The 18,835-nt window shown below is 47.8% G+C and overlaps 1 pseudogene; it reads left to right on the plus strand.

Annotated features, from left to right (window-relative positions):
• The first annotated feature begins 1,049 nt into the window (after positions 1-1,049).
• Positions 1,050-3,134, plus strand: LOC138993247 (mRNA export factor GLE1 pseudogene; annotated as a pseudogene).
• Positions 3,135-18,835: the final 15,701 nt, after the last annotated feature.

Raw genomic sequence — 18,835 nt, forward strand, 5'->3', positions numbered from 1 at the left:
TATCTTTCTTTCTCTCTCTCTCTCTCTCTCTCTCTCTTTCTCTCTCTCTCTCTCTCTTTCTCCTTCTGCTGAACATGGCTGCGATGCCTGGTGTTTATTCCCCCAAAGGAGAGCGCGGGGGAGGGGTGCAGGAAGGGGGAGACCAGAGATGCAAAAACACCAAACTAAGCGGGCCTTGGAGGTCATGGGAGGCAGAGGTTGAAGTTGAGGTGAATAAAATGTGTATGCTTTTGTATATTAGCTCTGAGAGCAGGATGCCAGAGGCCACCAGAAGCTGGTGGAGGCAGGCTAGGTTCTCCCCAGAGTCCCCAGATGGAAAGGGGTGGCAGAAGGCCTGGCTGTAGGTGGAGGTATTGGGATCTGCTGCTGGGAAGACTTGCAAGGGTCTGTGCTGAGGGAGGATGACGAAAACAAGGACCCCGTGGTGTAAGGGGCTTCACTGAGGACAGGACTGGTGGGGAGCACAGGGCCAGCGAGGAGCACAAATCCTGCAGGGAGCACAAGACCCGCCAGGAGCACAGCACATGCCATGAACACAGGGGCAGCGGGGAGCCCAGGGCCTTTGAGGAGCACTGAGCCGGCTGGGAACACAGGGCAAGAAAGGAACACTGGCTCCTCAGGGCGGACAATAATGGCGGGCAGCACAGGGCTGGCAGGGAGCAAAGGGTTCTCCGGGGATGCAGGGCCTGCAGAGGAGGGCACAGGCGCGGGCTGAGGGGCGGTGTGATTGGTGGATTCCCGGTGGAAGTGCCTGCCAGCGCCCAACCAGCTCTAACCTTTGGAATAGAAACCAACAGGATTCAAATCACCTGGTATAAATACAGACGTCCCAAGGCAAGGAGACACAGAACCTGGCTGGGAAACCTAACCAGAACTTGGCAGGAGATCTGAGACAGAACTTGGCTGGAGATCCTGGCCAGAACTTGGCTAGAGCAATTAGGAAGCAACTTTAGAGTGAGGGAGCGCTCGCTTCCGCTTCCAGGGCGGCTGATTCGAGGGTTTGTTTTTTCCACCCGCCGCACCTCGGAAGAGTGGCTGCAGCACGGGCCATGCCATCCAAGAGCCGCCGCAGCCTCAGCCGCCGCCGCTGGGAGTCCCTGCAGGCGCTGCGCAGCTCCTGCAAAGGTCGCCTCTGCTACCGCCGCTACTGGCTCCTGCGGGGCGAGGGTGTTTTAGAAGAACGTGCGTCCACTCCCCAGCTATCGTCTTATGCCGGGTGGGTGGTAGATCATGTCCTACCCCACACACAAGAGAACCTGTCTGCCTCAGAGACTTCGACATCCTCTAGCTCCACTTCAGGCCTGGACCAACCTTCATTTGTTCCCAGGTCTCCCATATGAAGCCTTGCCTTCTCACCAGCATCCCCAAGAACACCAGCAACACCAGGTGGGACCAAGGGCACACGTGAGTCCCAGCACACGGAACCCATGTTACTTCGGTCCTCCAGGGGCATCGAGGTGGAAGGCTGCATCCGAATGTATGAGCTAGTGCACAGAATGCAAGGAACAGAGGGCCTGAGGCTGTGGCAGGAGGAGCAGGAGAGGAAGGTGCGAGCGCTCTCTGAGATGGCATCTGAACAGCTGAAGCGTTTTGATGAACGGAAGGAACGGGAGCATCGCAAAGAATTCCAGGACTTGAGGGAAGTGCTGGACAAGAGCTCCAGAGAAGCCCTGGTGCAGCAAGAAAAGCTGAAAGTGGAGCATCGCTACAGAGCGGAGATTCTCAACCTGAAGCTGTGGGAGGCAGAGCAGCAGCGGCTGCGGAGGGAGGAAGGCCAGCTCCGCCTGCGGAGCCTCTATGCCCTGCAGGAGGAGCTGCTGCACCTCAACCAGCAGCTGGACTCCGTGGGCCAGCACAGAGACCCGAAGGTGGACCTGCTGGCCTTGCGGAGAAGAGGCAAGCAGCTGCGCGGCCTCATCTCGGGGATCATTCGGACCACCTCGGAGAACGGCGTTCCCACGGCAGAGGACCAAGCCGTGGCCGAGAGCGCTCTGCAAGAAATGCGGGACCTCCTGACAGAAGCTAGGGCGTGTGAAGACAAGAGGAGGAGGCAGGATGAAGAGGAGGCCCGGGTGAAGCGGCAAGAGATACAGGTGCAGCAAAGGCCAGAGGTCCACAATGAGTGCCCCGCTCCCAGCCAGGGCCCGGGAGGGACACGGAGTGAAGGCCTCCAGGTGAAGGTCCAAGACAGTACAATGCAGTTGCACCAGCAGCTGCAGGAGGCCTCCCGTCAGTGTGTGCTGGCCTTTGAGGGACTGACCGGCAGCAAAGACAGCCAGGTCAAAAAGATAAAGATGGACCTCCAGAAGGCAGCCACTATCCCAGTGAGCCAGATCTCCACCATCGCAGGCTCCAAGCTGAAGGAGATCTTTGACAAGATCCACAACCTGCTCTCTGGGAAACCTGTTCAATCTGGTGGGCGCTCTGTGTCCGTCACACTGAATCCACAGGGCCTGGACTTTGTCCAGTACAAACTGGCAGAGAAGTTTGTGAAACAAGGAGAGGAGGAGGTGGCCTCTCATCATGAAGCTGCGTTCCCCATCGCCGCCGTAGCGTCGGGGATCTGGGAGCTGCACCCGAGGGTGGGGGACCTCATCTTGGCTCATCTGCACAAGAATTGTCCGTACTCTGTCCCTATCTACCCAGCTTTCAGGGAGGGAATGGCTTTGGAAGACTATCAAGGAATGCTTGGCTACCAAGTGAAGGATTCCAAGGTGGAGCAGCAGGACCGCTTTCTGAAACGCATGTCCGGGATGATGCGTCTCTATGCTGCCATCATCCAGCTCCGGTGGCCATATGGAACTCGACAAGAGGTTCACCCTCATGGCTTAAACCATGGCTGGCGCTGGTTGGCACAGATACTAAACATGAAGCCCCTGCCGGACGTGACGGCCACCCTCCTCTTGGACTTCTTAGAGGTGTGTGGGAATGCCCTCATGAAGCAGTATCAGGCCCAGTTCTGGAAGATGATGCTTCTCATCAAAGAGGACTACTGCCCCAGGATTGAAGCCATTATAAGCTCGGGACAGATGGGATCCTTCAGATGCCTCAAGTGGTTCTTGGAGGAATGTTTGCAGCGCAAGGAAGTTCCTGTCCCCAAGGGCTTTCTGACTTCCTCATTCTGGCTTTCCTGACGTCACTGGTCACCCCCCGGCACCGTTTTGTTGCAGAGGCCCAGTAATAAAGCCACTGAGCAGAGCTGTGTTTGAGAGAGCACTGTCAGATTTAGAAACCTACCAATATGTATTTTTATATATATATTTATGCCTTGTGGCTAGGAAAGGTTTTCATGGGCCACTGATGACTCCTCAAGGGATCAACAGGACAGAAGGAATGGATTCGGCCTTCTCACTTTTTATTTATTTTTTATTTTTTTATTTTTATTTTTCACTAAAAGTATTACAAAGGGTATTACATAAGTGTCCTTCCCCCCCGCCCCCCGCCCTTAACAAGCCCCTGCCCTCCCTTACCCCCCAGTGTCTTATGTCCATTAGTTATGGTTATATGGATGCATACAAGTCCTTCGGTTGATCTCTTACTCCCCTCCCTCCAGTCCCCCAACCCTCCCTGGTCTTCCCACTGCAGTCCGACAATCAGTTTGGGGCAGCTCTGCCTCTGTATCTATTATTGTTCAAAAGTTTGTAATGGTCTTAATTATCCATGAAAGAGTGAGATCATGTGGTATTTTTCCTTCATTGACTGGCTTGTTTCACTTAGCATAATGCTCTCCAGTTCTATCCATGCTGTTGCAAATGGTAAGAGTTCCTTCTTTTTAACAGCAGCATAGTATTCCATCGTGTAGATGTACCACTGTTTTCTAATCCATTCATCTACTGATGGGCACTTAGGCTGTTTCCAGATCTTAGCTATGGTGAATTGTGCTGCTATGAACATCGGGGTGCATATATCCTTTCTGATTGGTGTTTCTGGTTTCTTGGGATATATTCCTAGAAGTGGGATCACAGGGTCAAATGGGAGTTCCATTTCCAATTTTTTGAGGAACCTCCATACTGCCTTCCATAGTGGCTGCACCAGTCTGCATTCCCACCAGCAGTGCACAAGTGTTCCTTTTTCTCCACAACCTCTCCAGCACTTGTCGTTTGTTGATTTGTTGACGATGGCCATTCTGACAGGTGTGAGATGGTACCTCATTGTTGTTTTGATTTGCATCTCTCGGATGATTAGTGACTTTGAGCATGTTTTCATATGTCTCTTGGCTTTCTGAATGTCCTCTTTTGAAAGGTGTCTATTTAGGTCCTTTGCCCATTTTTTGATTGGATTGTTTATCTTCTTTTTGTTAAGTTGTGTGAGTTCCCTTTAAATTTTGGAGATTAAGCCCTTATCAGATGTGACGTTGGCAAATATGTTTTCCCACGAGGTGGGTTTTCTTGTTGTTTTGTTGATGGTTTCTTTTGCTGTGCAGAAGCTTTTTATTTTGATGTAGTCCCATTTGTTCAGTTTCTCTTTAGTTTCAACTGCCCTAGGAGCTGTATCAGTGAAGAAATTGTTTTGGCATATGTCTGAGATTTTGTTGCCTTTGTATTCTTCTAGAATTTTTATGGTTTCCTGTCGTACATTTAAGTCCTTTATCCATTTTGAATTTATTCTTGTGTATGGTGTAAGTTGGTGGTCTAGTTTCATTTTCTTGCATATATCTGTCCAATTTTCCCAACACCATTTATTGAAGAGACTATCTTGGCTCCATTGTATGTTCATGCCTCCTTTGTCAAAAATTAATTGAGCATATTGGTTTGGGCTAATTTCTGGAGTCTCTATTCTATTCCACTGATCTATATGTCTGTTCTTGTGCCAGTACCAGGCAGTTTTGAGAACAGTGGCTTTGTAATACAGCTTGATATCTGCCATTGAGATCCCACCTACTTTGTTCTTTCTCAGGATCGCTGCAGCTATTCGGGGTCTTTTTTTATTCCAGATGAATTTTTGGAGAGTTCGTTCTAGATCTTTGAAGAAGGCCATTGGTATTTTAATGGGAAGTGCGTTGAATTTATAGATTGCTTTGGGTAGTATGGACATTTTAATGATGTTGATTCTACCAATCCAAGAACATGGTATGTTCTTCCATCTGTTTATGTCTTCCTCTATCTCTTTTTTCAACGTCCTGTAGTTTTCTGAGTAGAGGTCTTTAACCTCTTTAGTTAAGTTTATTCCTAGGTATCTTAATTTTTTTGGTGCGATGGTAAATGGGATTGTTTTTCTAATCTCTCTTTCTGAAAGTTCACTATTGGTGTATAGAAATGCCTCAGATTTCTTGGGGTTAATTTTGTATCCTGCTACATTGCCAAATTCATGTATTAAGTCTAGTAGCTTTTTGATGGCGTCTCTAGGGTTTTGTATGTATAATATCATGTCATCTGCAAATAAGGACAGTTTTAGTTCCTCTTTTTCAATTTGGATGCCTTTTATTTCTTCTTCTTGCCTAATTGCAATGGCTAATACGTCCAGTACTATGTTGAACAGGAGTGGTGAGAGTGGGCATCCCTGTCTTGTTCCTGTTCTTAGGGGAAATGGTGTTAGTTTTTGTCCATTGTGTATGATGTTGGCTGTGGGCCTGTCATATATGGCTTTTATTATGTTGAGGTATGATCCTTCTATTCCCACCTTTCTGAGAGTTTTTATCAAAAATGGGTGTTGGATTTTGTCGAATGCTTTTTCTGCATCAATTGATATGACCATGTGGTTTTTTTCTTTCAATTTGTTTATGTGATGTATCACGTTTATTGATTTACGGATGTTATACCATCCTTGCATCCCTGGGATAAATCCTACTTGGTCATGGTGTATGATCCTTCTGATGTACTGCTGGATCCGATTTGCTAAGATTTTGTTGAGGATTTTGGCATCTATGTTCATGAGGGATATTGGCCTGTAATTCTCTTTCATTGTGTTGTCTTTACCTGGTTTTGGAATTAGGGTGATGCTAGCTTCATAGAATGTGTTTGGAAGTGTTCCTTCCTCTTGAACTTTTTGTAGTAATCTGAGGAGGATAGGTTTTAGTTCTTCCTTGAAAGTTTGGTAAAACTCCCCTGAGAAGCCGTCTGGTCCTGGGCTTTTGTTTGCTGGAAGCTTTTTGATAACTGCTTCAATTTCTTCCATAGTTATTGGCCTATTGAGATTTTTAGATTCTTCCTGATTGAGTTTTGGAATGTTGTATTTTTCTAGGAATTTGTCCATTTCCTCCAGGTTGTCTAGTTTGTTGGAGTAGAGTTGCCCGTAGTATTGTTTAACAATCATTTGTATTTCTGTGGGGTCTGTTGTTATTTTACCTCTATCATTTCTGATTTGGTTTATTTGGGACCTCTCTCTTTGCTTCTTGGTGAGCCTGGCTAGGGGTTTGTCAATCTTGTTTATCCTTTCAAAGAACCAGCTCTTGGTTTCATTGATTTTCTGTATTGTTTTTTTGGTCTCTATTTCATTGATTTCTGCTCTAATCTTTATTATCTCCTTCCTTCTGCTCACTCTGGGGTTTTCTTGTTGCTCTCTTTCTAATTCTTTGAGTTGTAGAGTTAGATGGCTAACTACCATTTTTTCTTGTTTTTTGAGATAGGCCTGTAGAGCTATAAACTTCCCTCTCAGGACTGCTTTCATTGTGTCCCAGAGGTTTTGGATTGTTGTGTTTTCATTGTCATTAGTGTCCAGGATGTTTTTAATTTCTTCTTTGATGTCATTGGTAACCCAATCAATATTTAATAACATGCTATTCAGCTTCCAAGTGTTTGAGTATTTTGGGTTGTTTTTATTGTAGTTTATTTCTAACATTATGCCATCGTGGTCTGAGAAGATGCTTTTTATGATTTCAATCTTCTTGAATTTGTGGAGACTTTGCTTGTGACCTAATATGTGGTCTATTTTTGAATATGTCCCATGAGCACCTGAGAGGAATGTATATTCAGCAGCTTTGGGGTGAAGTGTTCTGAAGATGTCAATTAAGTCCATCTGATCTAGTGAGTCATTTAGGATTGCTGTTTCTTTGCTGAGTTTTTGTCTAGGGGATTTATCCAGTGATGTCAGTGGTGTATTAAAGTCCCCTACTATGATTGTATTGTTGTCGATCTCTCCCCTGATATCTTCCAGAAGTTTTCTTATGTATGTGGGTGCTCCTGCATTGGGTGCATATATGTTTACCAGGGTTATATCTTCTTGTTGTATTGATCACTTTAGTATTATGAAGTGGCCTTCCTTATCTCTGGTTATGGCCTTCCCTTTGAGATGTATTTTGTCAGATATAAGTATTGCTACCCCAGCTTTCTTTTCCTTTCCATTTGCGTGAAAGATATTTTTCCATCCCTTCACTTTCAGTCTGTGTGAGTCCCTTCTAATGAGGTGGGTCTCTTGTAGACAGCAGATATATGGGTCATGTTTTTTTATCCATTCAGCCACTCGATGTCTTTTGGTTGAAGCATTTAGTCCATTTACATTTAAAGTTATTATTGAAAGGTACTTGTTTTTAGCCATTTCTTTTTTTGTGTGTGTGGCTGTTTTCTTTCTGAGCTTGATATTTCTTCTTTTTACACCAGTCCCTTTAGCATTTCTTGCATGGCTGGCTTGGTGGTGATAAACTCCCTTAGCCCTTTTTTGTCTGTGAAGCTTCTTATTTCCCCTTCAATTTTGAATGATAGCCTTGCTGGATAGAGTATTCTTGGATTCAGTCCTTTGCTTTGCATCACTTTGTAGATTTCTGTCCATTCTTTTCTGGCCTGATGTGTTTCTGTTGAGAAATCATTTGATAATCTAATGGGAGATCCCTTGTATGTTACTTTCCGTCTCTCTCTTGCAGCCTGTAAGATTCTCTCTTTATCTTGAACATTTGCCATGGTAATTATGATGTGTCTTGGTGTGGGTCTTTTCGGGTTCACCTTGTTTGGGACTCTCTGGGCTTGTGTGACTTTTTTCTTCCCCACCTCAGGGAAGTTTTCTGATATTATTTCTTCGAATAGGTTTTCTAATCCATGTTCATCTTTCTGTTGTTCTGGCACCCCTATTATTCGTATGTTGTTTCGTTTCATGTTGTCCCAAAGCTCCCTTAGGCTCTCCTCCTGTCTTTTAATTTTTTTCTCCATTTGCAGTACAGTTTGAGTGTGTTTTGCTTCCTTGTCTTCTAACTCACTAATTCGGTCCTCCGCTTCTCCCAGTCTACTGTTGATACTTTCAATGGTGTTTTTTATTGCTGCTATTTCGCTCTTCATTTCTTCTTGAGACTTACTTAAGTTGTTGATTTTTTCATCTGTTTCTTCTAGCTTCTTGCATAAGTAGTTGATTTTTTCATCTGTTTCTTCTTGCTTCTTGAACATCTGGTGCATGTACTCTAGGAACCTTATTCTGAATTCTTTTTCCGTCATGTTGCATATCTCTGTCTCACTTAGCTGCTTTTCTGGCGAGTCCTCTTTTTCTTTCCTTTGGGGGTTTCTTTGTCTACCCATGTTTGATCTCACTGACATGACTAGTTGTTGAGTCGTTCAGTGGCTGGACCCTGGGTGGCAGTGGCTGCTCCCTGGGTGGCAGTGGCTCCTCGGGCTGTGGTTGCTCCTTGGGCGGTTGTGGTAGCAGCGGCTCCTCTGTTGATAGCAGAGCCTCTGGTGGGTGCTGTTCACAGCTGTGGTGGCTCTTCTGGCTGGTGGAGGGAGGCTTCACACACAGCAACTGTTCCCCAGGCAGAGTGTGTGGTGATCAGGAGGCCGCTGTTACTTGAATCTTTCCGTGGAGGGATGCAGGTCTCCTCTGGGCTCTTGCAGTCGTGCTGCTTTAGAGTCGTTGCCTCCGGGTTAGTAGCCAATCTCTGGATGTGGATAACAGCTACACAAGATGGCGCGGTCTCGCCGCTGCGCTGGCCCCCAGGGGGAGGTTTCAGCCTCAATCTCTAACCATCCCCATTTTTTTTAGGAGTTCTCTGTCTTTCCTGGCTGCAAACTGTCTCTCAGCTGAGCTTCCTTAGCTTTATTGGGCTGATTGTTACCCGTTTCAGCTGCTCGCCCTTATCTGCTCCGGGACAAAGCACCGACACGTCCGTCTAAGCCTCCGCCATTTTTTTCCTCTCCCGGCCTTCTCACTTTTGCAAACGTTTTGAGGTGTTTAGCACTTGATGCTACTGTTTCTATGACCTTTCTGTCTCGAATCTTTCAGAAAGTAGGTAATACCTAAGCATGTCTCTCTGAGCTGAAGTGAGCCCACCACTTCCAAGAATCCTGTAGTAGTTGAGGCCCGAATCCTCACATATGACTGTGAGCTGTGGCTGCTTTGCCTTTCTCGGCTTGTGAAGTCATTAGAAATTCAGAGGCAATGCCTGATGTAGGGATGGACTTTGTCCTCAATGGCATTTCGGACAGCCTAGTGTCTAGGATTAGGCCCTGCCATGTGTTGTATTGAACCAAGAAGCACTGTTTTCCCTCTCAATTGGAATCCAGTGCCTGGGTGACAAGGCATGCCTGAACCAGGGCAGGTGCCCTCTGTGTGTGTCGGGTTTTCAGTTTGAATGAAGATGGACCGAGATGGAGCTGGCCACAGTATGCATGAGCTGAGCATCCACAAGCAATGGCGGGGTGAAACAGAGATGTTAGGAATTGAGAACTGCATTATTGTTGTTGTTGTTGTTGTTGTTGTTGTTATTTTGGCTTGTTCTGACTAATGAATGATGATAAATTTGCCTGATTAAACCCACTACAGAAATCCAAAGCCTGGCTTTTCAGATAAGAGTGGAGATTTGAAAGATTTACTACCTTTTGTACTGCAGAGGCAGCGGCCACGGTCTCTTCCTCCTTGAATGTCATGTGTGGGGAACGGGGTGTTGTGAGGAGGTTCCCTGGTACTGTTGAAGTGACCCCCTCTATGAATTATTTACTATGGTGCCAACAAGTAATAAAACTTGAATTTTAAAAATCCAAAACAAAGCAACTTTAGTGCTTTGCGGGCCCCAGCGGCCTCCGTAACCCCGCCCCCACTGGCGGGGCCAGCGCACCAACTCCAATGTCTCCAGCATGAAGCCTCCACCAAGGTGACAGGGCTGCCCCTGTGCGCTATTAAAGGGGCGACGTGGCCCGCGGCGCCATCTGGAGCGCCTTCCAGAAGACGCAGCTGCCCTGACTACTGCAGACGCAGCGGGGCCAGCTGGAGCCGGACGTCGCCAAGCTGGCCGGGAAGCTACCAGGCGGGAGCAAGGCCGGATTCCGGATTTCCCCCAGCAGCTCAAGAACCCTTGGAGGAGCCTGTCCTTGGCTCCGCCCCTGCCTGCCAGCACCAAACAATCTTCGCCCCTGCGCCTGCTCCAAGGAGCAAAACCGCTCACAAGTCGCTCTCCTTTCCTTCCTTCTTGCCCATCCGAGGGTGGGGGCCGTGTCGGGCTGGGGTGGGGGGGGGGGGCGGCGAGGACTTGGCAGCTCGGGGATAGCGGAACTTGGTCTCCCGTGTGTGTGTGTGTGTGTGTGTGTGTGTGTTTGTGTGTACATCCGCAGTCAGGCACGGACACTTGTTCATTTGAATGGTCCGTCGGCATCCATGAGTACCCTTCAGCCCCTGCCTTCTCTCAGACAGGGCCCCTGATTGTCCTTACCCCCTCGGGTCTAGCCAGACCTGGGGAAGTCCAGTCACCTGGCTCTGCCCTCCCCAGAGGAGGCTGCAGGAGTGGTGCTTGCATTGGCGCTTCTTGACCAGCAGAGGGCTCAGGCCTCAGTCAACCCAATTTCTGTAATCCACAGCGAAAGAAGAAGTCTTGGCTGGGATATCTGGTCAACCCCCCTACCCCACTGCTCCCCTCCCACCACGACCTCCCCTCCCTCTTGGAGGGATGGTCAGGCCCCTGCCCAGAGACCAAGTCTGGGCCGGGCCATCTTGACTTGGGGAAGCGTCAGCTTGTTGAAAGTCTGGAACAAAGTGTTTTCTAAGGAGGTTTTGGCTTTTTTTTGGTGGGGTTTTTGTTGTTTTTTTTTGGATTTTTTTTGTATTTTTTGTGACTTTTTTATTTTTTTATTTTAATTTTATTTTTTTAACTAAGATGTCTTTATGTTTTGTGTGTGATTAATCACTATGCTTTAATTATTATGTTCAATTTGTAACAATGAAATTGGGGGTCCCCACAACATGAGGAACTGTATTAAAGGGTCGCAGCACTAGGAACGTTGAGACCACTGGGCTAAGGTTTATTTCTACCTCAATTGCTGGGTCCGGACTGAATGTTTTTGGGGGACGGCATGGCTTCAGGCCGTGCGGTGGTGGGTCAGGGTAGAAAGCCACAGCCACAAGGGGAACCAGGCCTTCGGGTGCAGCACCTGCCCCACAGCCTCGGGGACAGGACCCCACCCTGTGCCCATGGGGCATCTCCCTGCCCCAAACTGTGGCTAGGAAGCCTGGCTGTGGTAGCCCCTGAGGCCCTGATGATCCGCCCTCCCTCCCCCCGAAGCTGCCCTGAGCAGTTCCCGCAGCCAGTGCCACCCCCCTTGCCGTGATGGCTCAGAGGAGGCCCTGCTCACTTGGTAAGTTTCCCCGCAGCCAAGCTGGGGAGGGCTTGTCTTCCATGAAGGAACTTCCCTGATGCGGGGTGGGGTCCCTCGGCCAGCAGAAGCGAACCCCTCTTCTTAGCGTGGATCAGTCGTCACTGTGCAGGGTCCCCTAGACCTGCCGGGGAGCCCAGCCCCAGGAGCGCCCACCGCACAGGCTCAGTGAGCACCCGTGGCTCCAGAAGACAAGCTGCCAACCTGGGGGTCGCAGCCCTGCCGCAGTCTGTGGGGCTTTTCGGGGCCCCAGGGACACGGTGCTTGGGACTGAAGACCCAGTGAGCTGCCCTGGGGGTGAACTTCTCGGTGCCCGGACCCCTGCGCCCCCGAGCCCCCACCCTCATCCCACCCCCCAACCCCGCCCTGCCAGCGAGGCGGCCAGGCCACTTGGGAGCCGGGTCACTGGCAGCCACCTGCCCCCCACTGGGCTGGAGCCCTCCCTTGCGGCCTCAGCTGACCCCCAGGCGCCCAGGGCCCGGCCCTCTTACAGACAGCGGGGCTGGGGGCAGGGGCAGCGGAGGCAGGGGCAGTGGAGCTGGGTGCAGGGGCAGCGGGGCTGGAAGTAGGGACAACCCGGGCAACCTTGTGGGCAGAGGCCCACACACTGGAGGCCTCTAGCTCCTCGAGCTGAAGGCCGGGTCTGGGTTCTGGGGGCGCCTGGGGTGGGATCAGAGCTGAAGAGTCGGGGGTCAGTGGTGGGATGGAGCCGCGGAGAGGCAGGCACTGAGGTTTGCCTCCTCTTCCCCGTGGTCAGTTGCTCGCCAAGCCCCTCCTCCCTCCGCCGCCCACTGTGCGCTGGCCCCGCGGACAGTGCCCACCTCACACACCATGAATGAGAGGACACGCGGGACAGAGCCCGCCTCACACACCCGGAAAGAGAGGACACGCGGTACAGAGCCCGCCACACACACACGAAACAGAGGACAGGTGGGACAGTGCCCTCTCGCCTTACACACCAGGAAAGAGAGGACACGCGGGGCTTGGCCACAGCTGCCCCAGCCACTCTGTCCCGCGGGGACCCCCAAGCCGGGAGAGCAGGACTCGGGGCGCTGCCTGCCGGGCGGGGGCACAGGCTGCCGCCGCCGGCTCTGCCCTCAGCCCAGGGGACCGAGCACCCCCTGTGCTGCGTGAGCCCCCCGGCAGCAGCGCCCAGTCTCTGTCCCGGGAGAACCCCTGCCTTGCGGGTGGCTACCCTGTGTGCCAAACCACTCCCCGCAGGGGCCACAGCACCGGCTCCCGCCGCCTCGGTCCGTGGGAAAGGCCTGGAACACAGCGCGTTCAGGAAATGGCATTCCACACGCGCGCACCAGAGCCAACAATTAATGAAGGAAAATGTTGCAATTGGCTCTCCATTCCTCACGATTATTCAGTGGCATGATTTGCAGACATTAGAAACATTGGTAAATGTCTCCTTGACTTTGCCCTGAAACTTTTGTCACTGACCAACATTTTCCCCAAATTTAAAGAGTGGGCAGAGCATGGGCCACATCAGCCCTTCCGCCAGCAGGTGCTTTTCAAACGTTTGGCCCCGCTGTTGAGCAGACACTTCACTTACACAACAAGGAAGCACAGCAGGAGTGCACACGGCGCCAGCACCATGATTATCAAAACGGAGAGAAATATGTAAGTCATGCATTTGAATCATATAATTAAATGTTCCGCAGCTACAATTTAAAAAATGAATAGGTTTTTAAAAATTCACTCACTATGAAGAAAAGATTCAAAAAGCCAAGTGCACTTATCGGGTTAATAAAGCATTTTACTTTATTTTTTTAAAAAATCTTTATTGTTGAAAACATTACATATGTCACCCTTTTCCCCCCATAGACACCCCCAACCCTCCTCCCCAGCCTATCGGCTGTGTCCATGGGCCATGCATAGTGCATACAAGTTCTTTGCTTGATCTCTCCCCACCCACCCATGCCTTCCCTCTGAGATTCATCAGTGTGTTCCATGCTTCCATGTCTCTGGATCTATTTTGTTCATCCGTTTATTTTGTTCATTAGATTCCACATATGAGTGAGACCATGTGATACTTGTCTTTCTCTGACTGACTTATTTCACTCAGCATAATACGCTCCAGGTCCCTCCATGCTGTCTCACAGGGTCAGTGATCCTTCTCTTTTACTGCTGCGTAGTATTCCATGGTGTAAATGTACCACAGCTTTAAAAAAAAATTTTTATTGATTTCAGAGAGGAAAGGGGAGAGAGAGAGAGAAAGAGAGAGAGAGAGAGAGAAACAACAATGATAAGAGAGAACCACTGATTGGCTGCCTCTTGCACACCCCACCACAGGGGATTGAGCCCACATCCTGGGCATGTGCCCTGACCAGAAATCTAACTGTGACCTCCTGGTTCATAAGTTGATGCTCAACCACTGAGCTATACTGGTCAGGCAACCACAGCTTTTTTATCCACTCACCTACTGATGGGCACTTGGGCTGTTTCCAGATCTGAGCTGTTGTAAATTGCACTGCTATGAACATACGGTTGCACACATTCTTTCTGATTGGTGTTTCTGTTTTCTTAGGATATATTCCTAGAAGCCACTGGGTCAAATGGCAGTTCCAAATTTAATTGTTTGAGGAAACTTCATACTGTTCTCCACAGTGGCTGCACCAGTCTGCATCCCACCAGCAGTGCACGAGGGTCCCCTTTTCTCCACATCCTCGCCAGCACTTGTCATTTGTTGATTTGTTGATGGTAGCCATTCTGACAGGTGGGAGATGGTACCTCATGTCATTTTAGTTTGCATCTCTCTGATGATCAGTGACTTTGAGCACTTTTTCATATGTCTCTTGGCCTCTGTATGTCCTCTTTGAAGACGTGTCCTTTCAGGTCCTTTGCCCACACTTTGATTGGATGTTTGTCTTCCTTTGTTGAGTTGTATGAGTTCCTTATATATTTTGGAGATTATCAGGTGTATCATTGGCAAATATGTTCTCCCATACAGCGGGCTCCCTTTCCATTTGCTTATGGTTTCTGTTGCTGTGCAGAAGCTTTTTATTTTGATGTGGTCCCAGTCCCATTCGTTTACTTTCTCCTCACTTCCCTTTGCCCTAGGACAGTGGTCCGCAAACTGCAGCTCAGCAAACTGCGGCTTGTGAGCCACATGCGGATCTTTGGCCCCTTGAGTGTGGCTCTTCTACAAAATACCGACTTCTGTGCATGAGCCACGAAGTTTCCATTGCACTGTACATGCGCGTCCGCATGTGGCATTTTGTGGAAGAGCCCCACTCAAGGGGCCAAAGAGCCACATGTGGCTCTCGAGCTGCAGTTTGCTGACCACGGCCCTAGGAGATGCATTGGTAAGCATATTGCTACTAGAGATATCTGAGATTTTGCTGCCTATGGTTTCAACTTAGATTTTTATGGTTTCACAGCTTACATTTATTTTAGTCTTATTTTAGTCTTTTATCCATTCATGTGCATGGCATCAGTTGGTGGTCTAGTTTTGTTTTGTTTACATGTATCTGTACGATTTTCCCAACACCATTTGTCAAGGAGACTGTCTTGACAACATTGTATGCTCTTGCCTCCTTTGTCAAATATTAAATGAGGGTGATGGCTTGGGTCAATTCTGGGGTCTCTGTTCTGTTCCATTGTCTATACGCCTAGTCTTGTGCGTAACCGGCTGTTTTGATTACAGTGGCTTTGTAGTATAACTTGATATCTGGTATTGTGATCCCTGCCACTTTGTTCTTTCTCAAGATTGTTGCCGCTATTTGTGGTTCCATATAAATGCTTGGAGTATTTGTTCTAGTTCTGTGAAATATGCCGTTGGCATTTTAATAGGGATTACATTGACTCTAGAGGTTGCCTGGGGTAGTATGGGCATTTTAAAGTTTAATCCATTAACTTAGTGTATTCTTCCACTTGTTTATATCATCCTCTACTTCTTTTTTCAATATCCTATAGTTTTCTGAGTGCAAGTCTTTTACCTTCTTGGTTAAATTTATTCCTAAGTATCTTAATATTTTTGTTGCAGTGGTAAATGGGATTGTTTGATTAGTTTCTCTTTCTGAGAATTTATTATTGGTGAATAAAAATGCCATCAATTTCTTGGTGTTAATTTTGTATCCTGCTACATTTATGAATTTGTTTATTAAATGTAGTAGGTTTTTGGTGGATTCTTTAGGGTTTTCTATGTATAGTATGTCATCTGCTAATAATGAGAGCTTTATTTTCTCCTTTCCAATTTTGATGTATTTTATGTTTTCTTCTTGTCTGATCACTGTGGTTAGCACTCCAGTACTATATATAATAATAAAAACGTAATATGCTAATTAGACTGGACGTCCTTCCGGACAACCTTCTGGATGAAGCCGGGGCTGCGAGGGAAGCCTGGGTCCTGGGTGCAGAGGGAAGCTGGTGCCGGCAGCTGGGGGAAGGAAGGCCTACTCTTGCACAAATTTTGTGCATCTGGCCTCTAGTGTTAAATAAGAGTGATGAAAGCAGACATTCCTGTCTTGTTCCTGTTCTTAGGAGAAACGGTTTCAGTTTTTGCCCATTGAGTATGATGTTGGCTGTGGGCTTGTCATATATGGCCTTTATATGTTGAGGTATGATCCCTCTATTCCCACTTTGCTGAGAGTTTTTATCCAAAAAGGGTGTTGGGTTTTGTAAAATGCTTTTCCTGTGTCTATTGATATGATCATGTGTTTTTTGTCATTCAATTTGTTTACGTGGTGTATCACATTTATTGATTTGCAAATATTGTACCAGTCTTGCATCCCTGGAATAAATCCTACTTGGTCATGGTGTATGATCTTTTTAACATATTGCTTCATCGATTTGCTAATATTTTGTTGAGGATTTTAGCATCTGTGTTCATCAGGGATATTAGTCTGTAATTCTCTTTCTTTGTAGTGTCTTTATCTGGTTTTTTAATTAGGGTAATGCTGGCCTCATAAAAAGAGCTTGGAAGTATTCCTTCTTCTTGGATTTTCTGAGTAGTGTGAAGAGGACATGTACTAGCTCTCTTTGAAAGTTTGATAAAACTGTTCTGTGAAGCCATCTGGACCAGGGCTTTTGTTTGCTGGGAGTTTTTTGATTACTGCTTCAATTTCCTCAGTTGTTATTGGCCTATTCAAGTTTTCTGATTCTTCCTCATTCAGTTTTGGAAGATTGTATTTGGGGGGGGGGGGTGGGATTTGTCCATTTCATCCACATTGTCCAGCTGGTTGGCATATGGTTGTTCATTAATAACGCATTTTATTTATTTTTATTTACTTACTAGAACATGACACCTGGCTGGTGTTGCTCAAAAGTTAGAGAGTCAGTTGACGCACTGTAGGGTCATGGGTTCAATTCCCAGTCAAGGGCTTGTACCTGGGCTGCACGTTCAATCTCTGGCCTGTTCGGGGCTCATGTGGGAGGCAACAAATTGATGTGTCTCCCCCACATTGATGTCTGTCTCTGTCTGTCTGTCTCTCTATATCTTACGCTCTCGCTTCCCTCCCCACTCCCTTCCACTTTCTCTAAAAAGCAATGGAAAAAATATCCTCGTGTGTGGATTTTAAAAAGAAAGGATATAAAGGAATTTATCAAAGGGTAATTCACTCACAGGTTGTAGGGTCAGAGCAGACAGATGACCCAGTCGTTCAGCATAAAGTATTCTCAGCTAAAAGAACCCTGTCACCGCCCTTTTAAACAGCGGGATCCGGTACCAAGGGCGGACAGGATGGTGGGACACAGAGAGCAGCAGTGCCAGGGGCCACCGCCTGGTGGCCTTGTGATGGGTGATTGCTTATGACCGGTACTATCACCGATTTGAGACTTCTCTCGGTGGCCATGCCATTCCAGCCATTTCTCACGAAAATAGTTACGGCTACATTTGCGGAACAGAGTCGTCAACGGGAAGACTTGGCTGTGCTCACTGCGGACAGCGAGGGGACCGAAGGACACGGCGTGAGAGGCACCGGGACGCGAGGCGGAGTCAGTGTCCACACCTGCGCCTACACACGGAATATATCCCAGCAGCACCGCAGGGGCAGCCGGGAAAAGCGGGAGCCTGTTTCTCTCGCACACTGTCACCCCGAAAGCAGCTGGCACCAGGAATCACAGGCGGCCGCATGGACACATGAATTTATGTGACCAGCTCTTTTTGAATCTGAACTGTTGAGAGCATTACAGACACCCGCGCCCATTGCCCCCGGCCGCCAGGTTCCCACCTGCCCAGGCCTTCACCGCCCTGCGGTCTGTGCCCAGGGCGGATGCGTATTTGCAGGTAAGTTCTTTCCTTCATCTCCTCCTGCCCCCTTCCCTCTGAGACTGCTCGGTCTGCTCCCCGTCTCCAGGCCTCGGGTTCCTGTGGTGTCAGTACCTGGCATTTGCCCCAACCAAGCCCTCCTCTGACAATGAGGGATCTGCATTGCAGCCTCTGCTCACACGGCCCCCCAGGCGGAAACACACACACGTAAGTTACAATGTAAGTAATGAAAGTGCTTATCCACCTGCCAACTCACGGTTGAAACAGAGCGTTTCTGAGGAGAAAACACAGTTCTCATCACTTGCTCAAACTTCCTTTTCTCTTACTTGCTGAATTTTGTGATTGCTTTCCTGCAGATAAGATCCAAGTTTACAAATTTTTCATACTGAGACAAGAATAATATACATTTTGAACTACTTTTTAAATGATATACAATTTTTTATTGTGAACTCGATAGTATATATATTCATCCTGATGAATTTTCAGTATACTCACTAGTCCTCTGTACATAAAGATAGTTTCTATATTTAAAATATTTATTTCTCATTTTTAAATATTTTATATTATTTATTTTTACTTTTGCATTTAAATATATATATTTTTAAATATATTTTATTGATTTTTTACAGAGAGGAAGGGAGAGAGATAGAGAGTTAGAAACATTGATGAGAGAGAAACATTGATCAGCTGCCTCCTGCACATCACTTACTGGGGATGTGTCTGCAACCCAGGCACATGCCCTTGACTGAAATCGAACCTGGGACCTTCCTGTCCGCAGGCCAACGCTCTATCCACTGAGCCAAACCGGCCTCGGCTAAATATATTTTTATTGTTGATAATATTTACAGATATCTCCCATCCCCCCTTATCCCTCTCCTCCCAGCCCCTACCGCTCCCCGCCCCCGCCAGGTCTTCACCCCTTATTGTCCGTGTCCATGGGCTGTGCATGGAAGTATGTAAGTTATTGGGTTTATCTCTTCTCATCCCCCAACCCCACATTGAGGCATGTCAGTCTGTTCCATGCCTCCCTGCTTCCGGTCTTACTTGGTTGGTCAGTTCATTTTGTTCATTAGATTCCACAAATAAGTGAGATCATGTGCTATTTGTCTCTCAGTTGGCTTAT

Source organism: Myotis yumanensis, unplaced genomic scaffold, assembly GCF_028538775.1.
Source record: "Myotis yumanensis isolate MYYU_CA2020_CCGP unplaced genomic scaffold, mMyoYum1.0.hap1 SCAF_15, whole genome shotgun sequence".
Lineage (NCBI taxonomy): Eukaryota > Metazoa > Chordata > Mammalia > Chiroptera > Vespertilionidae > Myotis > Myotis yumanensis.